Below are 6,000 nucleotides of genomic sequence, written 5' to 3' on the forward strand. Positions count from 1 at the left end.
GTGTCAGGCCGCAGCATAATCCTGCACTCACGAGTCGGGATGTCGTATATGCTGGGCTGAAGATCCTCAAATCCGAAGAACAAATCCGCGTCTGCGTCGGATTCAGTACGGGGGTCGCCATTTCGAATGAAAAAACCTTTGTCCGAGTCGTAGTCCTCTAGGACCATATCATCACTGTTCGTGTCGGAGCTGGCATGGGGCTCGCGATGTCCAGAGAAAAAAATAAAGGTCGGTGTCGTAGTATTCAAGGTCTGTGTCATTGCTTTGGGCGGTGCTTCCTGCTTGTTGCAGGGTTTTGTGGAGGTTACTTTCAGTTCCTGGTTGAATTTGAGGCATTGTGCTGTCATTCCAAGTGAAAGAAGCTTGTTTTACGGCTTTAAGAGATTTTTTTTGTGATTTGGGACATTTCCCCTTTAAATGGGCGTGGTCCAGGGCCTCTGACGTCATGACGCATGTGGCGTCAGACGTAGGAAGCGTTTGCGCATGCGCATGTCACTGTTCCTGTACTGGGGCCGTTTTCGCAAATGCGCATGCGCGGTTTCTCGCACATGCGCACACGGACCTTCCCCTTCTGTGCGCTTCTCACGCAACTGTATTTTCCTCAGGTTAGGTGGATGTTCCTCAGGTTAGGTGGATTGGCCATGCTAAATTACCCGTAGTGTCCATAAGGGTTGGGAGGGGTTATTGGGTTGCGGGGATAAGGTGGAAGTGAGGGATTAATGTGGGTCGGTGCAGACTCGATGGGCCGAATGGCCTCCTTCTGCACTGTATGTTCTATGTAATCTATGTAAACTGCGCATGTGCAGTACCTTTACAAAGATGGTCACCGATCAAAATTGTTCTCTGCTCCGGGATCTCGGCCTCGTGGTGAGTACTGACGCTTCTCTTACTGTTTTCAGCTGGTTTGAGTGTGTTTTCCTCACAGTATTTACCGAATTTGTCCAGGACTGCCTGGAAGTCGCTCCTGTTTTGCCCTTTGGAGAACTTGAATTTTTAAAAGATTTCTTCTGCTCTGGCACCGGCGATGAAAAGACAGAAACTCTGTCTTTTCAGCATCGGCCACGTCTTGTAGGTCGGCTGCTACCAGGAAGATTTCAAACCTTTGCCGGAATGCCGGAGTTTTAGCTATATGGATTGAAACAGTTCAATCTGCTTTCTATGGTGCATCTGTAAAACTTCGTAAGAGTCAAATGTGGTCATGCCGAATTTCCTTAGTTTCCTGAGGAAGTATAGATGCTGTTGTGCTTTCTTGGTCGTAGCATTGGCGTGGGTGGACCAGGACAGATTGTTGGAGATGTGAACACCTAGAAATTTGAAGCTGTCAGCCGCCTCTACCTGGGCACCATTTAATGCAGTCAGGGATGTTAATTATATTTTGTTTCCTGAAGTCAATGACCAGCTCCTTAGTTTTACTGACGTTGAGGGAGAAATTGTTGTTATTGCACCGCACCACTAGGTTCTCTATTTCCCTCCTGTACTCTGACTCATCGTTGTTTGAGATTATGGGTCAGAGATCTAGAGGTGGAGAGGTAGCGAAGTCTAGAGCTAGCGATGGCATGAATCAGGGTATCAGCAAAAAATGAGATGAGACAGAAGCGATGTTGGGTGATTACAGAGGTGGAAATAAAATGTCTTCGTGATGGCGTGAACAGATGATCAGAAGCTCAACTCAACCATTAAGTTTCTAAAAAATGTAACTGGGTTTCTGTATTTTGTCTCTTTTAGGAATTGAAAGGAGGGAGTGTCGATGTATGTGAAGAACCCAGTGGAAATTGAGGTAAACATTTAGGGTTGCAATAGTCTTTTCATGTCGTAAGTACAATTAGTCATTCCCTAGCCTTTTAATTTGGATTAGTTTGGATGGTATCGGAGTGGTTATTAGTTTTGGCAGTGATGCATATTACTTGTGGATTACTGACCATAAGCTTGGTCTGGAATGAATCACACTTAACAGCCAAAACATGTTGTTGGCTTGCTCTCATTCTGACCCACAATATTGTTGCAGAATTTTATTTTTTAAACAGGCAACATATACGTGGTCAAGTACTTGTCTTTCTCTTGTCCTCTAGGGTAAATAAAGTAACGACGAATAATTCAGCAAACACACAGTCATTCAAGTGACACGGTTTCGTCATGCAACTTGAACATTGAAATATTGTATTTTGTAACGAGATTTGGTCTGAATATTCAAGTCTAATTCCAAGTTTATCACCTCCTTTCTGCTTTTCTTTATGTAACCCTACAAGAATCCTACTAAATTCAAATTGCTCGTCAACTGAATTGAATAATTTGATCAAAGTCCACAAACTAAAACATGAACTGGCTTCCTCTTGCCATAGATACTTCCAGACCTGCTGTGTACTTGCCGTGTTTTCAGCTTTTGCTAAGATTAATTATGAGCTATGATGCGAAAATTCAAATTTGAGCTCATTTGGATGAATTTGCGTTGGCTTGGCTCCTTAGTTATGGTAGAACGCAGGTTTAGAGGTGCAGGATGTCTTTTTCTGGCAAATTTATTTGCAAAGGTCTCTCGGACAAATTGCTGCTCATATTCAGATGGTCTTCAACAAAAAAACAGACTTATCGAGCACCTTTCACAACCTCAGGACGTCTCAAAGTGCCTTACAGCTAATGAAGTGATCCTGAGTTACTGTTATGATGTGGGGAAACACCATTCAATTTGCGGGCAGCAAAATTGCACAAACTGCAATATGCACGACAAATTGAACAGACTTTGGCCCAAATGTTCATTCCCAGGTCTGTTACACAGAGTCAGAAGAATTCCCGGCTCTGCGAAGCTGAACTTTAAAAATCGCCGACTGGCATGTTGGATTTTCAGTTTGGAGGGGTGGGGGGGAAGCTGGATCAGGAGTCCCGGTAAGAAATAAGGGGCGTCATTCTCTGACCCCCCGCCGGGTCGGAGAATGGCTGTTGGCCGCCGTGAATCCCGCCCCCGCCCCCGCTGAAGTCTCCGCTCCCGGAGATTGGGGGGGGCGGGAATCCGGCCGCGCCGGTTGGCGGGACCCCCCGCTGGATTCTCCGGCCCAGATGGGCCGAAGTCCCGCCCAGAAATTGCCTGTCCCGCCGGCGTAAATCAAACCTGGTATTTACCGGCGGGACCAGGCGGCGTGGGCGGTCTCCGGGGTCCTGGGGGGGGCGCAGGGCGATCTGACCCTGGGGGGTGCCCCCACGGTGGCCTGGCCCGCGATCAGGGCCCACCGATCCGCGGGCGGGCCTGTGCCGTGGGGGCACTCTTTCCCTTCCGCCTCCGCCACGGCCTCCACCATGGCGGAGGCGGAAGAGACTCTCCCCACTGCGCATGCGCGGGAAACTGACAGCGGCCGCTGACGCTCCCGCGCATGCGGCGGGGAACTGACAGCGGCCGCTGACGCTCCCGCGCATGCGCCGCATTTCCGCGCCAGCTGGCGGGGAAACAAACGCCATTTCCGCCAGCTGGCGGGGCGGAAATCCCTCCGGCGTCGGCCTAGCCCCTCAATGTTGGGGCTAGGCCGCCAAAGATGCGGAGCATTCCGCACCTTTGGGCCGGCGCGATGCCCGTCTTATTGGCGCCGGCTTTGGCGCCAGTCGGCGGACATCCCGCCGTTGGGGAGAATTTCGCCCAAGGAGTTTGCCACTGTGTCCAAAAGTTTAAAAATAAAAGATTAAACCTATTACGATCCCAGACCAGTGGCAAGATACTGGACCGAAACACCAATATTTTAGTGTATTTTAAGTCTGTGGAAAGAATGATTCGCCCCGGGAGTGGTTCCATGAAAAAATACGTCTTTGGTAATTCTTTTTTAAAAAAAAAATTTTTTTAAATTCTCCTCCATTTTCACATTTTCTCCCACATTTACATCCATCAACAATAAACAATAATCAGCAAGATATGTCAATCCCCATAATAACAACGATCCCATCTACCCACCAACCCCCAAACCTCAATCCGCATGTTTACATAAACAAATGACTAAAAGGAATCAGGGATTACCCATAGTCACCCTTAATCTTACACAGGTCTTTGGTATTTCTAAAACAAAAACTTTATAATGAACGCAATGTTAAATTTTTTAACTTCGCACCCGGAAAGAACAGCTGACAATTATCCCTCAGCACTACTACACAATTTTGCTTTAAACAACAGCTCTCAATTTATCTTAAAATTAATAGGGCATCGATCAATACTTGCTTTGCAGACCAGATCTGGGTCCCAGTTAGAACCTTTGCAGATTCTGGCTGAATGACCTCAGATAGCTGCTTTAACTAGGCTGTTGCAGCCTCTTCCTTGTCTTCAGATAAGACTGCTCTGCTTTACAGTATTATTACTCTTTTTTAAAAAACTATCCTACTGGGGAAGAATTGTGCACTTCGGGTCAGGCAGATCAGAATTCAGCTCGTGTCTCTGTCAAAGCTTTTCTAAACTTACTGTCTCTCTGGGCTCCACCCAGTAATGATCTCATCTCTCTAAGCTAAAAAAACAAATAATCTCTGCAGGCTGCAAAAGAACATTAAGTTTCCAATCAATCCACATTCCTCGGTCAATTGTATCTGCTGATTCCTAGAAGCAAAACAAAATCCTTTTTAAAACCATGACCAGTGCAGTCAAACACACTATACCCCCAGGCTTTTAAAGCTTAACGTTCCCAATATTCAAAAGCCAATCTTCCTAAAATCCTGCAATCGTCACACTCCCTCACACTCTCTCATCACTGCTCACACATCCCATGTCCCATCCATGCCAAACCATGCCATCTGCAGGGCCCTTCGTGTCCTCCATGCCATTCCTATGCCCGTGCACCCACCCCATGGTCCTTTATAACAACAATGCCAATTTTGTGGCAACTCATGCCAACCCATATCCACCATCCTTTGCCCTTACACTTACCACGCCAACTTACTTAGTACTCACCATGGGAAGATCTCAGGATCCATGCAGAGATAAGATAAAATCATGCGGCAGCACGGTAGCATTGTGGATAGTCCAATTGCTTCACAGCTCCAGGGTCCCAAGATCGATTCCAGCTTGGGTCACTGTCTGTGCGGAGTCTGCACATCCTCCCTGTGTGTGTGGGTTTCCTCCGGGTGCTCCGGTTTCCTCCCACAGTCCAAAGATGTGCAGGTTAGGTGGATTGGCTATGCTAAATTGCCATTAGTGTCCAAAATTGCCCTTAGTGTTGGGTGGGGTTACTGGGGATAGGGTGGAGGTGTTGACTTTGTATAGGGTGCTCTTTCCAAGAGCCAGTGCAGACTCGATGGGCCGAATGGCCTCCTTCTGCACTGTAAATTCTATGTAAAATAAAGTTTTAATTGTCAATTGAAGACTTCCCTATATCGGAAAAACACTCCCATTCATAAAGATATATTTAGTATATTTGCATTCCTTTAATTAAATAATGCCTTATAACTTCAAACATCTTATTCAAGAGCACAATCCTTGTAACCACATACTTTGGAATTCATAGTCCCGCATCAAGAAACGATAATCACTTGCAGCCATTAGTCACATTATGAAATGGATGGCATCCAACATAGTAATGAATGGCTGTGAAATCAGTCATGCAGCAGTGATCTGACAATGGAAGCCTCAGATTTATGTCAAAAGACAGAGTGAAATAGCAAGTAATCATTGTTTTTAAACACTCAAGACATTTTATTCAAAAATTTAAAAGGCTGAATTATACATGCCTTGATAACTTGACAGCTCCTGTTAACAAGTACCTTTGACAGTTAATCTTGACAGCTCCAATGAGTCTGACAGTATTGAGTCTTTGCACTTTTTACATACATTTATGCCCACTTTTAACATTTTGGCAGGGCACCTGACCTACTCCAAAGGGCACCTCATCTCCATCAAAGGCACCTTACCTCCTTGCAAGGTGCCCTGAGACCAGATCCAAAGGGGCACCTTACCTCTCCAACAGAGTACCCTGGCTATCCAAATGAATCCACTAAATTCAGGCCTACTGTACCTGATCTGTTCCACACACGTCAGCTTTCACA

At 46.2% G+C, this 6,000-nt stretch overlaps 1 pseudogene; it reads right to left on the reverse strand.

Moving 5' to 3' along the window:
• The window catches only part of LOC140398746 (protein phosphatase EYA4 pseudogene), a 173,218-nt pseudogene extending 167,721 nt beyond the window's left edge, over positions 1–5,497 (reverse strand).
• Between the last annotated feature and the right edge of the window lie 503 nt (positions 5,498–6,000).

This window comes from Scyliorhinus torazame, chromosome 21 (genome assembly GCF_047496885.1).
Source record: "Scyliorhinus torazame isolate Kashiwa2021f chromosome 21, sScyTor2.1, whole genome shotgun sequence".
NCBI classification, from domain to species: Eukaryota; Metazoa; Chordata; class Chondrichthyes; order Carcharhiniformes; family Scyliorhinidae; genus Scyliorhinus; species Scyliorhinus torazame.